Raw genomic sequence first — 16,577 nt, 5'->3', positions numbered from 1 at the left:
AAATGACTAATGAATAATTAAGAGACAAAACTGCTTGACGCCGAAACTGTGTCATTTATAATTTTCGTAGTCTTAGCACCTTCGCAACCCAGTGTTCCGGGAGCTTTTTGGTGATAAAAATAGGCAATATACACAATACAACATTGTGTTTAGCTCAATAACTTTCGCTTTATTAAAAACGTTATTAAAAAACACTCACCGCCCGAACAGGGACTTGAACCCTGGACCCTCAGATTAAAAGTCTGATGCTCTACCGACTGAGCTATCCGGGCTCAGTAGAAACGCAACTGTTTAATACATTAACATGTAATACATTAAAATCCATCCCCACTCAATGAATCGTATCCTAACCAATTGTTTAGGCTACTTGCGTCTGCACCATATTTGCCTGGAAAAAAACGGATTATTGAACTATAAATGCAGACTTTGTCGCTGCAAAAGCAGGAAATGTTTATTTCTGTCACAGTGTGGTGTCAGTACCGCTGTTATTTAAATATAAATATGCAATGCATATATTTTCAAAGAATACTTTTCCTATTATTTGAACGTGTCAAGTGTTCTATGTCGTGCTGTTGGGTAATGATAGTTCAGTTCGCCAGACCTGCCAGCAGTTTCCAATATGAACTAAGAAATAAAAACGTCGCATTTTAAATTCAACCTGGAGAAATGCATGCTGTTGAACGGTTGTCTGCAGATGGGGATAACGCCTCTGAATCCAGCGATCCGAGTTCAAATCTCGGTGGGACCTGACTTTTACTATTTTTTTTTAAACAAGTGAACTACCTGATTTCATGTTTCAATCGGTCAGCTGAAATAAAATTCAGTTCCGATGTCTAAGGTCGGAAATGGTTTCATAAAGACTAACGCGTTTTTGAAGGATGTTTGTTTAATTTGCAAAACTTTCCCCCACTTCATTTGCGAATGGTGCATTGTAATAGGGGCAGTAGTAATGCCGTGGTCCTTATCCGTTTCATTTCACAGGCCTTTGGCACAGATTCAGTGACCTGCTGTAGGGCGCCGTGGCTTAGATGGTTAAAGCGCCTGTCTAGTAAACAGGAGATCCTGGGTTCGAATCCCAGCGGTGCCTGTTGTTATTATTTTTCAGTACATGTAACACAAACGTTTAGGCTTAAACAAACACTTTTGTTAAAAGGTAAGAGACAATGAAAAGAAAAAGTCAATACAACTTACGACGAGGATGGGATTCGAACCCACGCCTGCAGAGCACAATGGATTAGCAGTCCATCGCCTTAACCACTCGGCCACCTCGTCCCGTCTGAGCTGCTCCACAGTATCAAACTGGATGAAACACGGAGGATCTGTTCACAGTGCAGGTGGTGTCGTCAAACCTGTCCTAAAGTGCGCGATTATATGCCAGTGTGCATGCGGTTTAAACAATAGCAAGAAACCTGCAGCGTCAGGTGTGGTTTCAGCACTTGCTGCACCGGATAGCTCAAGCGATTATGAAATATTAGAAACCTTTTCCACAAAAGCGAAATGTTGAGAGGGTCCCTGCATGGTGGCCCGGTATGGGAGGTTGCATGGTGTAATGGTTAGCACTCTGGATTTGGAATCCAGTGATCCGAGATCAAGTGCCGGTGAATCGTACTGTTTGTCTTTAGTTGACTTAGAAAAAGAAAGAAATGGATGCGCATGCTCTGGTTTTACACATCTAATGTTTGAGGGTCCTACAGCTAGCCTAAAACAACGACTCTGGTGGGACTCGAACCCACAACCTTTGAATCACACCTCAGTGTTTAACTAGAAGTCCAACGCGCTATCCATTGCGCCACAGAGCCTGCGAGGGCCAGGACGCGAACAACGTACCCACCAACAAACTGAGCACTGCTGGTTTGGCAGAATTTGAAAAGGGCCTGGGGGCAGTTCCTTTTTCGTTGGTTCAACCTTGACAGCAAAGGCAGTCCTGTAATTAATATTAGATGTCCATGAACTTGGTATATAACTTTTGTTTTGGAATGGGCACGGCGTTGCTTTAAAAAACCTTTAACTGCCCATTCCGTGCAATAAACAGCTGAATAGACAAAACCGGCCGGAACACGGGGTTCCGAAGCTGCACAGAGTATGAACATAATTCACACATTACATCTAAGTGGGAACAACATAACACTATTGAAAAAACCCACCGAACCGACCTTTCATTTCCCATTCCATGCAATAAACAGCTGTATAGACAAAATATAAAAAAGACAAAATATCCTCCTCCCTCCTCCTGTTACATTAGTAAATGTGCTCCCTCTGTGCACAGAATATTATAGGCCACGGTGTAATTATTAGACGAATTGTCATGCACTCGGCTGAGTGACATAAGAGCGAGTGTGGAAAAAATGTGAATTAGCAAGGTGTTCGATGAAGCTTCTGTAAGGTGGCCCAGTGATTAAAGACAAAGGCTTTATACCAGGTGGTTCCCGGTTCAAATCCCAATTCACACTGTGTGTGTGACCCAGAGCAAATCATTTAATCTCCTTGTGCTCCGTCCTTGAAACATAACACCGAGGTCCTATTGGAGGAGACTGTGATGCATAGTTCACCCCTAGTCTTTGGAAGTCGCTTTGGATAGAAGCGTCTGCTAAAATGACTAATGAATAATTAAGAGACAAAACTGCTTGACGCCGAAACTGTGTCATTTATAATTTTCGTAGTCTTAGCACCTTCGCAACCCAGTGTTCCGGGAGCTTTTTGGTGATAAAAATAGGCAATATACACAATACAACATTGTGTTTAGCCCAATAACTTTCGCTTTATTAAAAAAGTTATTAAAAAACACTCACCGCCCGAACAGGGACTTGAACCCTGGACCCTCAGATTAAAAGTCTGATGCTCTACCGACTGAGCTATCCGGGCTCAGTAGAAACGCAACTGTTTAATACATTAACATGTAATACATTAAAATCCATCCCCACTCAATGAATCGTATCCTAACCAATTGTTTAGGCTACTTGCGTCTGCACCATATTTGCCTGGAAAAAAACGGATTATTGAACTATAAATGCAGACTTTGTCGCTGCAAAAGCAGGAAATGTTTATTTCTGTCACAGTGTGGTGTCAGTACCGCTGTTATTTAAATATAAATATGCAATGCATATATTTTCAAAGAATACTTTTCCTATTATTTGAACGTGTCAAGTGTTCTATGTCGTGCTGTTGGGTAATGATAGTTCAGTTCGCCAGACCTGCCAGCAGTTTCCAATATGAACTAAGAAATAAAAACGTCGCATTTTAAATTCAACCTGGAGAAATGCATGCTGTTGAACGGTTGTCTGCAGATGGGGATAACGCCTCTGAATCCAGCGATCCGAGTTCAAATCTCGGTGGGACCTGACTTTTACTATTTTTTTTTAAACAAGTGAACTACCTGTTTTCATGTTTCAATCGGTCAGCTGAAATAAAATTCAGTTCCGATGTCTAAGGTCGGAAATGGTTTCATAAAGACTAACGCGTTTTTGAAGGATGTTTGTTTAATTTGCAAAACTTTCCCCCACTTCATTTTCGAATGGTGCATTGTAATAGGGGCAGTAGTAAAGCCGTGGTCCTTATCCGTTTCATTTCACAGGCCTTTGGCACAGATTCAGTGACCTGCTGTAGGGCGCCGTGGCTTAGATGGTTAAAGCGCCTGTCTAGTAAACAGGAGATCCTGGGTTCGAATCCCAGCGGTGCCTGTTGTTATTATTTTTCAGTACATGTAACACAAACGTTTAGGCTTAAACAAACACTTTTGTTAAAAGGTAAGAGACAAGGAAAAGAAAAAGTCAATACAACTTACGACGAGGATGGGATTCGAACCCACGCGTGCAGAGCACAATGGATTAGCAGTCCATCGCCTTAACCACTCGGCCACCTCGTCCCGTCTGAGCTGCTCCACAGTATCAAACTGGATGAAACACGGAGGATCTGTTCACAGTGCAGGTGGTGTCGTCAAACCTGTCCTAAAGTGCGCGATTATATGCCAGTGTGCATGCGCTTTAAACAATAGCAAGAAACCTGCAGCGTCAGGTGTGGTTTGAGCACTTGCTGCACCGGATAGCTCAAGCGATTATGAAATATTAGAAACCTTTTCCACAAAAGCGAAATGTTGAGAGGGTCCCTGCATGGTGGCCCGGTATGGGAGGTTGCATGGTGTAATGGTTAGCACTCTGGATTTGGAATCCAGTGATCCGAGATCAAGTGCCGGTGAACCGTACTGTTTGTCTTTAGTTGACTTAGAAAAAGAAAGAAATGGATGCGCAGGCTCTGGTTTTACACATCTAATGTTTGAGGGTCCTACAGCTAGCCTAAAACAACGACTCTGGTGGGATTCGCACCCACAACCTTTGAATCACACCTCAGTGTTTAACTAGAAGTCCAACGCGCTATCCATTGCGCCACAGAGCCTGCGAGGGCCAGGACGCGAACAACGTACCCACCAACAAACTGAGCACTGCTGTTTTGGCAGAATTTGAAAAGGGCCTGGGGGCAGTTCCTTTTTCGTTGGTTCAACCTTGACAGCAAAGGCAGTCCTGTAATTAATATTAGATGTCCATGAACTTGGTATATAACTTTTGTTTTGGAATGGGCACGGCGTTGCTTTAAAAAACCTTTAACTGCCCATTCTGTGCAATAAACAGCTGAATAGACAAAACCGGCCGGAACACGGGGTTCCGAAGCTGCACAGAGTATGAACATAATTCACATATTACAACTAAGTGGGAACAACATAACACTATTGAAAAAACCCACCGAACCGACCTTTCATTTCCCATTCCATGCAATAAACAGCTGTATAGACAAAATATAAAAAAGACAAAATATCCTCCTCCCTCCTCCTGTTACATTAGTAAATGTGCTCCCTCTGTGCACAGAATATTATAGGCCACGGTGTAATTATTAGACGAATTGTCATGCACTCGGCTGTGACATAAGAGCGAGTGTGGAAAAAATGTGAATTAGCAAGGTGTTCGATGAAGCTTCTGTAAGGTGGCCCAGTGATTAAAGACAAAGGCTTCATACCAGGTGGTTCCCGGTTCAAATCCCAATTCACACTGTGTGTGTGACCCAGAGCAAATCATTTAATCTCCTTGTGCTCCGTCCTTGAAACATAACACCGAGGTCCTATTGGAGGAGACTGTGATGCATAGTTCACCCCTAGTCTTTGGAAGTCGCTTTGGATAGAAGCGTCTGCTAAAATGACTAATGAATAATTAAGAGACAAAACTGCTTGACGCCGAAACTGTGTAATTTATAATTTTCGTAGTCTTAGCACCTTCGCAACCCAGTGTTCCGGGAGCTTTTTTGGTGATAAAAATAGCCAATATACACAATACAACATTGTGTTTAGCCCAATAACTTTCGCTTTATTAAAAAAGTTATTAAAAAACACTCACCGCCCAAACAGGGACTTGCACCCTGGACCCTCAGATTAAAAGTCTGATGCTCTACCGACTGAGCTATCCGGGCTCAGTAGAAACGAAACTGTTTAATACATTAACATGTAATACATTAAAATCCATCCCCACTCAATGAATCGTATCCTAACCAATTGTTTAGGCTACTTGCGTCTGCACCATATTTGCCTGGAAAAAAACGGATTATTGAACTATAAATGCAGACTTTGTCGCTGCAAAAGCAGGAAATGTTTATTTCTGTCACAGTGTGGTGTCAGTACCGCTGTTATTTAAATATAAATATGCAATGCATATATTTTCAAAGAATACTTTTCCTATTATTTGAACGTGTCAAGTGTTCTATGTCGTGCTGTTGGGTAATGATAGTTCAGTTCGCCAGACCTGCCAGCAGTTTCCAATATGAACTAAGAAATAAAAACGTCGCATTTTAAATTCAACCTGGAGAAATGCATGCTGTTGAACGGTTGTCTGCAGATGGGGATAACGCCTCTGAATCCAGCGATCCGAGTTCAAATCTCGGTGGGACGTGACTTTTACTATTTTTTTTTAAACAAGTGAACTACCTGATTTCATGTTTCAATCGGTCAGCTGAAATAAAATTCAGTTCCGATGTCTAAGGTCGGAAATGGTTTCATAAAGACTAACGCGTTTTTGAAGGATGTTTGTTTAATTTGCAAAACTTTCCCCCACTTCATTTGCGAATGGTGCATTGTAATAGGGGCAGTAGTAATGCCGTGGTCCTTATCCGTTTCATTTCACAGGCCTTTGGCACAGATTCAGTGACCTGCTGTAGGGCGCCGTGGCTTAGATGGTTAAAGCGCCTGTCTAGTAAACAGGAGATCCTGGGTTCGAATCCCAGCGGTGCCTGTTGTTATTATTTTTCAGTACATGTAACACAAACGTTTAGGCTTAAACAAACACTTTTGTTAAAAGGTAAGAGACAAGGAAAAGAAAAAGTCAATACAACTTACGACGAGGATGGGATTCGAACCCACGCCTGCAGAGCACAATGGATTAGCAGTCCATCGCCTTAACCACTCGGCCACCTCGTCCCGTCTGAGCTGCTCCACAGTATCAAACTGGATGAAACACGGAGGATCTGTTCACAGTGCAGGTGGTGTCGTCAAACCTGTCCTAAAGTGCGCGATTATATGCCAGTGTGCATGCGGTTTAAACAATAGCAAGAAACCTGCAGCGTCAGGTGTGGTTTCAGCACTTGCTGCACCGGATAGCTCAAGCGATTATGAAATATTAGAAACCTTTTCCACAAAAGCGAAATGTTGAGAGGGTCCCTGCATGGTGGCCCGGTATGGGAGGTTGCATGGTGTAATGGTTAGCACTCTGGATTTGGAATCCAGTGATCCGAGATCAAGTGCCGGTGAATCGTACTGTTTGTCTTTAGTTGACTTAGAAAAAGAAAGAAATGGATGCGCATGCTCTGGTTTTACACATCTAATGTTTGAGGGTCCTACAGCTAGCCTAAAACAACGACTCTGGTGGGACTCGAACCCACAACCTTTGAATCACACCTCAGTGTTTAACTAGAAGTCCAACGCGCTATCCATTGCGCCACAGAGCCTGCGAGGGCCAGGACGCGAACAACGTACCCACCAACAAACTGAGCACTGCTGGTTTGGCAGAATTTGAAAAGGGCCTGGGGGCAGTTCCTTTTTCGTTGGTTCAACCTTGACAGCAAAGGCAGTCCTGTAATTAATATTAGATGTCCATGAACTTGGTATATAACTTTTGTTTTGGAATGGGCACGGCGTTGCTTTAAAAAACCTTTAACTGCCCATTCCGTGCAATAAACAGCTGAATAGACAAAACCGGCCGGAACACGGGGTTCCGAAGCTGCACAGAGTATGAACACAATTCACACATTACATCTAAGTGGGAACAACATAACACTATTGAAAAAACCCACCGAACCGACCTTTCATTTCCCATTCCATGCAATAAACAGCTGTATAGACAAAATATAAAAAAGACAAAATATCCTCCTCCCTCCTCCTGTTACATTAGTAAATGTGCTCCCTCTGTGCACAGAATATTATAGGCCACGGTGTAATTAGTAGACGAATTGTCATGCACTCGGCTGAGTGACATAAGAGCGAGTGTGGAAAAAATGTGAATTAGCAAGGTGTTCGATGAAGCTTCTGTAAGGTGGCCCAGTGATTAAAGACAAAGGCTTTATACCAGGTGGTTCCCGGTTCAAATCCCAATTCACACTGTGTGTGTGACCCAGAGCAAATCATTTAATCTCCTTGTGCTCCGTCCTTGAAACATAACACCGAGGTCCTATTGGAGGAGACTGTGATGCATAGTTCACCCCTAGTGTTTGGAAGTCGCTTTGGATAGAAGCGTCTGCTAAAATGACTAATGAATAATTAAGAGACAAAACTGCTTGACGCCGAAACTGTGTCATTTATAATTTTCGTAGTCTTAGCACCTTCGCAACCCAGTGTTCCGGGAGCTTTTTGGTGATAAAAATAGGCAATATACACAATACAACATTGTGTTTAGCCCAATAACTTTCGCTTTATTAAAAAAGTTATTAAAAAACACTCACCGCCCGAACAGGGACTTGAACCCTGGACCCTCAGATTAAAAGTCTGATGCTCTACCGACTGAGCTATCCGGGCTCAGTAGAAACGCAACTGTTTAATACATTAACATGTAATACATTAAAATCCATCCCCACTCAATGAATCGTATCCTAACCAATTGTTTAGGCTACTTGCGTCTGCACCATATTTGCCTGGAAAAAAACGGATTATTGAACTATAAATGCAGACTTTGTCGCTGCAAAAGCAGGAAATGTTTATTTCTGTCACAGTGTGGTGTCAGTACCGCTGTTATTTAAATATAAATATGCAATGCATATATTTTCAAAGAATACTTTTCCTATTATTTGAACGTGTCAAGTGTTCTATGTCGTGCTGTTGGGTAATGATAGTTCAGTTCGCCAGACCTGCCAGCAGTTTCCAATATGAACTAAGAAATAAAAACGTCGCATTTTAAATTCAACCTGGAGAAATGCATGCTGTTGAACGGTTGTCTGCAGATGGGGATAACGCCTCTAAATCCAGCGATCCGAGTTCAAATCTCGGTGGGACCTGACTTTTACTATTTTTTTTTAAACAAGTGAACTACCTGATTTCATGTTTCAATCGGTCAGCTGAAATAAAATTCAGTTCCGATGTCTAAGGTCGGAAATGGTTTCATAAAGACTAACGCGTTTTTGAAGGATGTTTGTTTAATTTGCAAAACTTTCCCCCACTTCATTTTCGAATGGTGCATTGTAATAGGGGTAGTAAAGCCGTGGTCCTTATCCGTTTCATTTCACAGGCCTTTGGCACAGATTCAGTGACCTCCTGTAGGGCGCCGTGGCTTAGATGGTTAAAGCGCCTGTCTTGTAAACAGGAGATCCTGGGTTCGAATCCCAGCGGTGCCTGTTTTTATTATTTTTCAGTACATGTAACACAAACGTTTAGGCTTAAACAAACACTTTTGTTAAAAGGTAAGAGACAAGGAAAAGAAAAAGACAATCCAACTTACGACGAGGATGGGATTCGAACCCACGCGTGCAGAGCACAATGGATTAGCAGTCCATCGCCTTAACCACTCGGCCACCTCGTCCCGTCTGAGCTGCTCCACAGTATCAAACTGGATGAAACACGGAGGATCTGTTCACAGTGCAGGTGGTGTCGTCAAACCTGTCCTAAAGTGCGCGATTATATGCCAGTGTGCATGCGCTTTAAAGAATAGCAAGAAACCTGCAGCGTCAGGTGTGGTTTGAGCACTTGCTGCACCGGATAGCTCAAGCGATTATGAAATATTAGAAACCTTTTCCACAAAAGCGAAATGTTGAGAGGGTCCCTGCATGGTGGCCCGGTATGGGAGGTTGCATGGTGTAATGGTTAGCACTCTGGATTTGGAATCCAGTGATCCGAGATCAAGTGCCGGTGAACCGTACTGTTTGTCTTTAGTTGACTTAGAAAAAGAAAGAAATGGATGCGCAGGCTCTGGTTTTACACATCTAATGTTTGAGGGTCCTACAGCTAGCCTAAAACAACGACTCTGGTGGGACTCGAACCCACAACCTTTGAATCACACCTCAGTGTTTAACTAGAAGTCCAACGCGCTATCCATTGCGCCACAGAGCCTGCGTGGGCCAGGACGCGAACAACGTACCCATCAACAAACTGAGCACTGCTGGTTTGGCAGAATTTGAAAAGGGCCTGGGGGCAGTTCCTTTTTCGTTGGTTCAACCTTGACAGCAAAGGCAGTCCTGTAATTAATATTAGATGTCCATGAACTTGGTATATAACTTTTGTTTTGGAATGGGCACGGCGTTGCTTTAAAAAACCTTTAACTGCCCATTCCGTGCAATAAACAGCTGAATAGACAAAACCGGCCGGAACACGGGGTTCCGAAGCTGCACAGAGTATGAACATAATTCACATATTACAACTAAGTGGGAACAACATAACACTATTGAAAAAACCCACCGAACCGACCTTTCATTTCCCATTCCATGCAATAAACAGCTGTATAGACAAAATATAAAAAAGACAAAATATCCTCCTCCCTCCTCCTGTTACATTAGTAAATGTGCTCCCTCTGTGCACAGAATATTATAGGCCACGGTGTAATTATTAGACGAATTGTCATGCACTCGGCTGTGACATAAGAGCGAGTGTGGAAAAAATGTGAATTAGCAAGGTGTTCGATGAAGCTTCTGTAAGGTGGCCCAGTGATTAAAGACAAAGGCTTCATACCAGGTGGTTCCCGGTTCAAATCCCAATTCACACTGTGTGTGTGACCCAGAGCAAATCATTTAATCTCCTTGTGCTCCGTCCTTGAAACATAACACCGAGGTCCTATTGGAGGAGACTGTGATGCATAGTTCACCCCTAGTCTTTGGAAGTCGCTTTGGATAGAAGCGTCTGCTAAAATGACTAATGAATAATTAAGAGACAAAACTGCTTGACGCCGAAACTGTGTAATTTATAAGTTTCGTAGTCTTAGCACCTTCGCAACCCAGTGTTCCGGGAGCTTTTTTGGTGATAAAAATAGCCAATATACACAATACAACATTGTGTTTAGCCCAATAACTTTCGCTTTATTAAAAAAGTTATTAAAAAACACTCACCGCCCAAACAGGGACTTGCACCCTGGACCCTCAGATTAAAAGTCTGATGCTCTACCGACTGAGCTATCCGGGCTCAGTAGAAACGAAACTGTTTAATACATTAACATGTAATACATTAAAATCCATCCCCACTCAATGAATCGTATCCTAACCAATTGTTTAGGCTACTTGCGTCTGCACCATATTTGCCTGGAAAAAAACGGATTATTGAACTATAAATGCAGACTTTGTCGCTGCAAAAGCAGGAAATGTTTATTTCTGTCACAGTGTGGTGTCAGTACCGCTGTTATTTAAATATAAATATGCAATGCATATATTTTCAAAGAATACTTTTCCTATTATTTGAACGTGTCAAGTGTTCTATGTCGTGCTGTTGGGTAATGATAGTTCAGTTCGCCAGACCTGCCAGCAGTTTCCAATATGAACTAAGAAATAAAAACGTCGCATTTTAAATTCAACCTGGAGAAATGCATGCTGTTGAACGGTTGTCTGCAGATGGGGATAACGCCTCTGAATCCAGCGATCCGAGTTCAAATCTCGGTGGGACCTGACTTTTACTATTTTTTTTAAACAAGTGAACTACCTGATTTCAGGTTTCAATCGGTCAGCTGAAATAAAATTCAGTTCCGATGTCTAAGGTCGGAAATGGTTTCATAAAGACTAACGCGTTTTTGAAGGATGTTTGTTTAATTTGCAAAACTTTCCCCCACTTCATTTTCGAATGGTGCATTGTAATAGGGGCAGTAGTAAAGCCGTGGTCCTTATCCGTTTCATTTCACAGGCCTTTGGCACAGATTCAGTGACCTCCTGTAGGGCGCCGTGGCTTAGATGGTTAAAGCGCCTGTCTAGTAAACAGGAGATCCTGGGTTCGAATCCCAGCGGTGCCTGTTGTTATTATTTTTCAGTACATGTAACACAAACCTTTAGGCTTAAACAAACACTTTTGTTAAAAGGTAAGAGACAAGGAAAAGAAAAAGTCAATCCAATTTACGACGAGGATGGGATTCGAACCCACGCGAGCAGAGCACAATGGATTAGCAGTCCATCGCCTTAACCACTCGGCCACCTCGTCCCGTCTGAGCTGCTCCACAGTATCAAACTGGATGAAACACGGAGGATCTGTTCACAGTGCAGGTGGTGTCGTCAAACCTGTCCTAAAGTGCGCGATTATATGCCAGTGTGCATGCGGTTTAAACAATAGCAAGAAACCTGCAGCGTCAGGTGTGGTTTCAGCACTTGCTGCACCGGATAGCTCAAGCGATTATGAAATATTAGAAACCTTTTCCACAAAAGCGAAATGTTGAGAGGGTCCCTGCATGGTGGCCCGGTATGGGAGGTTGCATGGTGTAATGGTTAGCACTCTGGATTTGGAATCCAGTGATCCGAGATCAAGTGCCGGTGAATCGTACTGTTTGTCTTTAGTTGACTTAGAAAAAGAAAGAAATGGATGCGCATGCTCTGGTTTTACACATCTAATGTTTGAGGGTCCTACAGCTAGCCTAAAACAACGACTCTGGTGGGACTCGAACCCACAACCTTTGAATCACACCTCAGTGTTTAACTAGAAGTCCAACGCGCTATCCATTGCGCCACAGAGCCTGCGAGGGCCAGGACGCGAACAACGTACCCACCAACAAACTGAGCACTGCTGGTTTGGCAGAATTTGAAAAGGGCCTGGGGGCAGTTCCTTTTTCGTTGGTTCAACCTTGACAGCAAAGGCAGTCCTGTAATTAATATTAGATGTCCATGAACTTGGTATATAACTTTTGTTTTGGAATGGGCACGGCGTTGCTTTAAAAAACCTTTAACTGCCCATTCCGTGCAATAAACAGCTGAATAGACAAAACCGGCCGGAACACGGGGTTCCGAAGCTGCACAGAGTATGAACACAATTCACACATTACATCTAAGTGGGAACAACATAACACTATTGAAAAAACCCACCGAACCGACCTTTCATTTCCCATTCCATGCAATAAACAGCTGTATAGACAAAATATAAAAAAGACAAAATATCCTCCTCCCTCCTCCTGTTACATTAGTAAATGTGCTCCCTCTGTGCACAGAATATTATAGGCCACGGTGTAATTATTAGACGAATTGTCATGCACTCGGCTGTGACATAAGAGCGAGTGTGGAAAAAATGTGAATTAGCAAGGTGTTCGATGAAGCTTCTGTAAGGTGGCCCAGTGATTAAAGACAAAGGCTTTATACCAGGTGGTTCCCGGTTCAAATCCCAATTCACACTGTGTGTGTGACCCAGAGCAAATCATTTAATCTCCTTGTGCTCCGTCCTTGAAACATAACACCGAGGTCCTATTGGAGGAGACTGTGATGCATAGTTCACCCCTAGTCTTTGGAAGTCGCTTTGGATAGAAGCGTCTGCTAAAATGACTAATGAATAATTAAGAGACAAAACTGCTTGACGCCGAAACTGTGTCATTTATAATTTTCGTAGTCTTAGCACCTTCGCAACCCAGTGTTCCGGGAGCTTTTTGGTGATAAAAATAGGCAATATACACAATACAACATTGTGTTTAGCCCAATAACTTTCGCTTTATTAAAAAAGTTATTAAAAAACACTCACCGCCCGAACAGGGACTTGAACCCTGGACCCTCAGATTAAAAGTCTGATGCTCTACCGACTGAGCTATCCGGGCTCATTAGAAACGCAACTGTTTAATACATTAACATGTAATACATTAAAATCCATCCCCACTCAATGAATCGTATCCTAACCAATTGTTTAGGCTACTTGCGTCTGCACCATATTTGCCTGGAAAAAAACGGATTATTGAACTATAAATGCAGACTTTGTCGCTGCAAAAGCAGGAAATGTTTATTTCTGTCACAGTGTGGTGTCAGTACCGCTGTTATTTAAATATAAATATGCAATGCATATATTTTCAAAGAATACTTTTCCTATTATTTGAACGTGTCAAGTGTTCTATGTCGTGCTGTTGGGTAATGATAGTTCAGTTCGCCAGACCTGCCAGCAGTTTCCAATATGAACTAAGAAATAAAAACGTCGCATTTTAAATTCAACCTGGAGAAATGCATGCTGTTGAACGGTTGTCTGCAGATGGGGATAACGCCTCTAAATCCAGCGATCCGAGTTCAAATCTCGGTGGGACCTGACTTTTACTATTTTTTTTTAAACAAGTGAACTACCTGATTTCATGTTTCAATCGGTCAGCTGAAATAAAATTCAGTTCCGATGTCTAAGGTCGGAAATGGTTTCATAAAGACTAACGCGTTTTTGAAGGAAGTTTGTTTAATTTGCAAAACTTCCCCCACTTCATTTTCGAATGGTGCATTGTAATAGGGGCAGTAGTAAAGCCGTGGTCCTTATCCGTTTCCACAAAAGCGAAATGTTGAGAGGGTCCCTGCATGGTGGCCCGGTATGGGAGGTTGCATGGTGTAATGGTTAGCACTCTGGATTTGGAATCCAGTGATCCGAGATCAAGTGCCGGTGAATCGTACTGTTTGTCTTTAGTTGACTTAGAAAAAGAAAGAAATGGATGCGCATGCTCTGGTTTTACACATCTAATGTTTGAGGGTCCTACAGCTAGCCTAAAACAACGACTCTGGTGGGACTCGAACCCACAACCTTTGAATCACACCTCAGTGTTTAACTAGAAGTCCAACGCGCTATCCATTGCGCCACAGAGCCTGCGAGGGCCAGGACGCGAACAACGTACCCACCAACAAACTGAGCACTGCTGGTTTGGCAGAATTTGAAAAGGGCCTGGGGGCAGTTCCTTTTTCGTTGGTTCAACCTTGACAGCAAAGGCAGTCCTGTAATTAATATTAGATGTCCATGAACTTGGTATATAACTTTTGTTTTGGAATGGGCACGGCGTTGCTTTAAAAAACCTTTAACTGCCCATTCCGTGCAATAAACAGCTGAATAGACAAAACCGGCCGGAACACGGGGTTCCGAAGCTGCACAGAGTATGAACATAATTCACACATTACATCTAAGTGGGAACAACATAACACTATTGAAAAAACCCACCGAACCGACCTTTCATTTCCCATTCCATGCAATAAACAGCTGTATAGACAAAATATAAAAAAGACAAAATATCCTCCTCCCTCCTCCTGTTACATTAGTAAATGTGCTCCCTCTGTGCACAGAATATTATAGGCCACGGTGTAATTATTAGACGAATTGTCATGCACTCGGCTGAGTGACATAAGAGCGAGTGTGGAAAAAATGTGAATTAGCAAGGTGTTCGATGAAGCTTCTGTAAGGTGGCCCAGTGATTAAAGACAAAGGCTTTATACCAGGTGGTTCCCGGTTCAAATCCCAATTCACACTGTGTGTGTGACCCAGAGCAAATCATTTAATCTCCTTGTGCTCCGTCCTTGAAACATAACACCGAGGTCCTATTGGAGGAGACTGTGATGCATAGTTCACCCCTAGTGTTTGGAAGTCGCTTTGGATAGAAGCGTCTGCTAAAATGACTAATGAATAATTAAGAGACAAAACTGCTTGACGCCGAAACTGTGTCATTTATAATTTTCGTAGTCTTAGCACCTTCGCAACCCAGTGTTCCGGGAGCTTTTTGGTGATAAAAATAGGCAATATACACAATACAACATTGTGTTTAGCCCAATAACTTTCGCTTTATTAAAAAAGTTATTAAAAAACACTCACCGCCCGAACAGGGACTTGAACCCTGGACCCTCAGATTAAAAGTCTGATGCTCTACCGACTGAGCTATCCGGGCTCAGTAGAAACGCAACTGTTTAATACATTAACATGTAATACATTAAAATCCATCCCCACTCAATGAATCGTATCCTAACCAATTGTTTAGGCTACTTGCGTCTGCACCATATTTGCCTGGAAAAAAACGGATTATTGAACTATAAATGCAGACTTTGTCGCTGCAAAAGCAGGAAATGTTTATTTCTGTCACAGTGTGGTGTCAGTACCGCTGTTATTTAAATATAAATATGCAATGCATATATTTTCAAAGAATACTTTTCCTATTATTTGAACGTGTCAAGTGTTCTATGTCGTGCTGTTGGGTAATGATAGTTCAGTTCGCCAGACCTGCCAGCAGTTTCCAATATGAACTAAGAAATAAAAACGTCGCCTTTTAAATTCAACCTGGAGAAATGCATGCTGTTGAACGGTTGTCTGCAGATGGGGATAACGCCTCTGAATCCAGCGATCCGAGTTCAAATCTCGGTAGGACCTGACTTTTACTATTTTTTTTTAAACAAGTGAACTACCTGATTTCATGTTTCAATCGGTCAGCTGAAATAAAATTCAGTTCCGATGTCTAAGGTCGGAAATGGTTTCATAAAGACTAACGCGTTTTTGAAGGATGTTTGTTTAATTTGCAAAACTTTCCCCCACTTCATTTGCGAATGGTGCATTGTAATAGGGGCAGTAGTAATGCCGTGGTCCTTATCCGTTTCATTTCACAGGCCTTTGGCACAGATTCAGTGACCTGCTGTAGGGCGCCGTGGCTTAGATGGTTAAAGCGCCTGTCTAGTAAACAGGAGATCCTGGGTTCGAATCCCAGCGGTGCCTGTTGTTATTATTTTTCAGTACATGTAACACAAACGTTTAGGCTTAAACAAACACTTTTGTTAAAAGGTAAGAGACAAGGAAAAGAAAAAGTCAATACAACTTACGACGAGGATGGGATTCGAACCCACGCCTGCAGAGCACAATGGATTAGCAGTCCATCGCCTTAACCACTCGGCCACCTCGTCCCGTCTGAGCTGCTCCACAGTATCAAACTGGATGAAACACGGAGGATCTGTTCACAGTGCAGGTGGTGTCGTCAAACCTGTCCTAAAGTGCGCGATTATATGCCAGTGTGCATGCGGTTTAAACAATAGCAAGAAACCTGCAGCGTCAGGTGTGGTTTCAGCACTTGCTGCACCGGATAGCTCAAGCGATTATGAAATATTAGAAACCTTTTCCACAAAAGCGAAATGTTGAGAGGGTCCCTGCATGGTGGCCCGGTATGGGAGGTTGCATGGTGTAATGGTTAGCA

At 42.6% G+C, this 16,577-nt stretch overlaps 23 non-coding genes across 23 annotated transcripts; 6 read left to right on the top strand and 17 right to left on the bottom strand.

The window, feature by feature from the left end:
• Nucleotides 1–199: 199 nt before the first annotated feature.
• On the bottom strand, nt 200–272 carry trnak-uuu (transfer RNA lysine (anticodon UUU)). Its single transcript has one exon. It is a non-coding gene; the product is annotated as a tRNA-Lys (tRNA).
• A 741-nt stretch (nt 273–1,013) lies between these two features.
• trnat-agu (transfer RNA threonine (anticodon AGU)) lies at nt 1,014–1,087 on the top strand. The gene has a single exon. It is a non-coding gene; the product is annotated as a tRNA-Thr (tRNA).
• Nucleotides 1,088–1,190: 103 nt separating this feature from the next.
• On the bottom strand, nt 1,191–1,272 carry trnas-gcu (transfer RNA serine (anticodon GCU)). Its single transcript has one exon. It is a non-coding gene; the product is annotated as a tRNA-Ser (tRNA).
• A 436-nt stretch (nt 1,273–1,708) lies between these two features.
• On the bottom strand, nt 1,709–1,799 carry trnar-ucu (transfer RNA arginine (anticodon UCU)). The gene is given in 2 exon segments: nt 1,709–1,744; nt 1,763–1,799. It is a non-coding gene; the product is annotated as a tRNA-Arg (tRNA).
• A 990-nt stretch (nt 1,800–2,789) lies between these two features.
• On the bottom strand, nt 2,790–2,862 carry trnak-uuu (transfer RNA lysine (anticodon UUU)). Its single transcript has one exon. It is a non-coding gene; the product is annotated as a tRNA-Lys (tRNA).
• Nucleotides 2,863–3,603: 741 nt separating this feature from the next.
• trnat-agu (transfer RNA threonine (anticodon AGU)) lies at nt 3,604–3,677 on the top strand. Its single transcript has one exon. It is a non-coding gene; the product is annotated as a tRNA-Thr (tRNA).
• Nucleotides 3,678–3,780: 103 nt separating this feature from the next.
• On the bottom strand, nt 3,781–3,862 carry trnas-gcu (transfer RNA serine (anticodon GCU)). Its single transcript has one exon. It is a non-coding gene; the product is annotated as a tRNA-Ser (tRNA).
• Nucleotides 3,863–4,298: 436 nt separating this feature from the next.
• Nucleotides 4,299–4,389, bottom strand: trnar-ucu (transfer RNA arginine (anticodon UCU)). The gene is given in 2 exon segments: nt 4,299–4,334; nt 4,353–4,389. It is a non-coding gene; the product is annotated as a tRNA-Arg (tRNA).
• Nucleotides 4,390–6,192: 1,803 nt separating this feature from the next.
• Nucleotides 6,193–6,266, top strand: trnat-agu (transfer RNA threonine (anticodon AGU)). The gene has a single exon. It is a non-coding gene; the product is annotated as a tRNA-Thr (tRNA).
• Nucleotides 6,267–6,369: 103 nt separating this feature from the next.
• Nucleotides 6,370–6,451, bottom strand: trnas-gcu (transfer RNA serine (anticodon GCU)). The gene has a single exon. It is a non-coding gene; the product is annotated as a tRNA-Ser (tRNA).
• Nucleotides 6,452–6,887: 436 nt separating this feature from the next.
• trnar-ucu (transfer RNA arginine (anticodon UCU)) lies at nt 6,888–6,978 on the bottom strand. Its single transcript is given in 2 exon segments — nt 6,888–6,923; nt 6,942–6,978. It is a non-coding gene; the product is annotated as a tRNA-Arg (tRNA).
• A 990-nt stretch (nt 6,979–7,968) lies between these two features.
• trnak-uuu (transfer RNA lysine (anticodon UUU)) lies at nt 7,969–8,041 on the bottom strand. Its single transcript has one exon. It is a non-coding gene; the product is annotated as a tRNA-Lys (tRNA).
• Nucleotides 8,042–8,779: 738 nt separating this feature from the next.
• On the top strand, nt 8,780–8,853 carry trnat-ugu (transfer RNA threonine (anticodon UGU)). The gene has a single exon. It is a non-coding gene; the product is annotated as a tRNA-Thr (tRNA).
• A 103-nt stretch (nt 8,854–8,956) lies between these two features.
• Nucleotides 8,957–9,038, bottom strand: trnas-gcu (transfer RNA serine (anticodon GCU)). Its single transcript has one exon. It is a non-coding gene; the product is annotated as a tRNA-Ser (tRNA).
• Nucleotides 9,039–9,474: 436 nt separating this feature from the next.
• Nucleotides 9,475–9,565, bottom strand: trnar-ucu (transfer RNA arginine (anticodon UCU)). The gene is given in 2 exon segments: nt 9,475–9,510; nt 9,529–9,565. It is a non-coding gene; the product is annotated as a tRNA-Arg (tRNA).
• Nucleotides 9,566–11,367: 1,802 nt separating this feature from the next.
• Nucleotides 11,368–11,441, top strand: trnat-agu (transfer RNA threonine (anticodon AGU)). The gene has a single exon. It is a non-coding gene; the product is annotated as a tRNA-Thr (tRNA).
• A 103-nt stretch (nt 11,442–11,544) lies between these two features.
• trnas-gcu (transfer RNA serine (anticodon GCU)) lies at nt 11,545–11,626 on the bottom strand. The gene has a single exon. It is a non-coding gene; the product is annotated as a tRNA-Ser (tRNA).
• A 436-nt stretch (nt 11,627–12,062) lies between these two features.
• Nucleotides 12,063–12,153, bottom strand: trnar-ucu (transfer RNA arginine (anticodon UCU)). Its single transcript is given in 2 exon segments — nt 12,063–12,098; nt 12,117–12,153. It is a non-coding gene; the product is annotated as a tRNA-Arg (tRNA).
• A 988-nt stretch (nt 12,154–13,141) lies between these two features.
• Nucleotides 13,142–13,214, bottom strand: trnak-uuu (transfer RNA lysine (anticodon UUU)). Its single transcript has one exon. It is a non-coding gene; the product is annotated as a tRNA-Lys (tRNA).
• Nucleotides 13,215–14,136: 922 nt separating this feature from the next.
• Nucleotides 14,137–14,227, bottom strand: trnar-ucu (transfer RNA arginine (anticodon UCU)). The gene is given in 2 exon segments: nt 14,137–14,172; nt 14,191–14,227. It is a non-coding gene; the product is annotated as a tRNA-Arg (tRNA).
• Nucleotides 14,228–15,217: 990 nt separating this feature from the next.
• Nucleotides 15,218–15,290, bottom strand: trnak-uuu (transfer RNA lysine (anticodon UUU)). The gene has a single exon. It is a non-coding gene; the product is annotated as a tRNA-Lys (tRNA).
• Nucleotides 15,291–16,031: 741 nt separating this feature from the next.
• trnat-agu (transfer RNA threonine (anticodon AGU)) lies at nt 16,032–16,105 on the top strand. The gene has a single exon. It is a non-coding gene; the product is annotated as a tRNA-Thr (tRNA).
• A 103-nt stretch (nt 16,106–16,208) lies between these two features.
• trnas-gcu (transfer RNA serine (anticodon GCU)) lies at nt 16,209–16,290 on the bottom strand. The gene has a single exon. It is a non-coding gene; the product is annotated as a tRNA-Ser (tRNA).
• Nucleotides 16,291–16,577: the final 287 nt, after the last annotated feature.

The sequence above is a fragment of the Acipenser ruthenus genome, chromosome 11 (genome assembly GCF_902713425.1).
Source record: "Acipenser ruthenus chromosome 11, fAciRut3.2 maternal haplotype, whole genome shotgun sequence".
Lineage (NCBI taxonomy): Eukaryota > Metazoa > Chordata > Actinopteri > Acipenseriformes > Acipenseridae > Acipenser > Acipenser ruthenus.
This window is presented reverse-complemented; position numbering and strand designations above follow the sequence as displayed.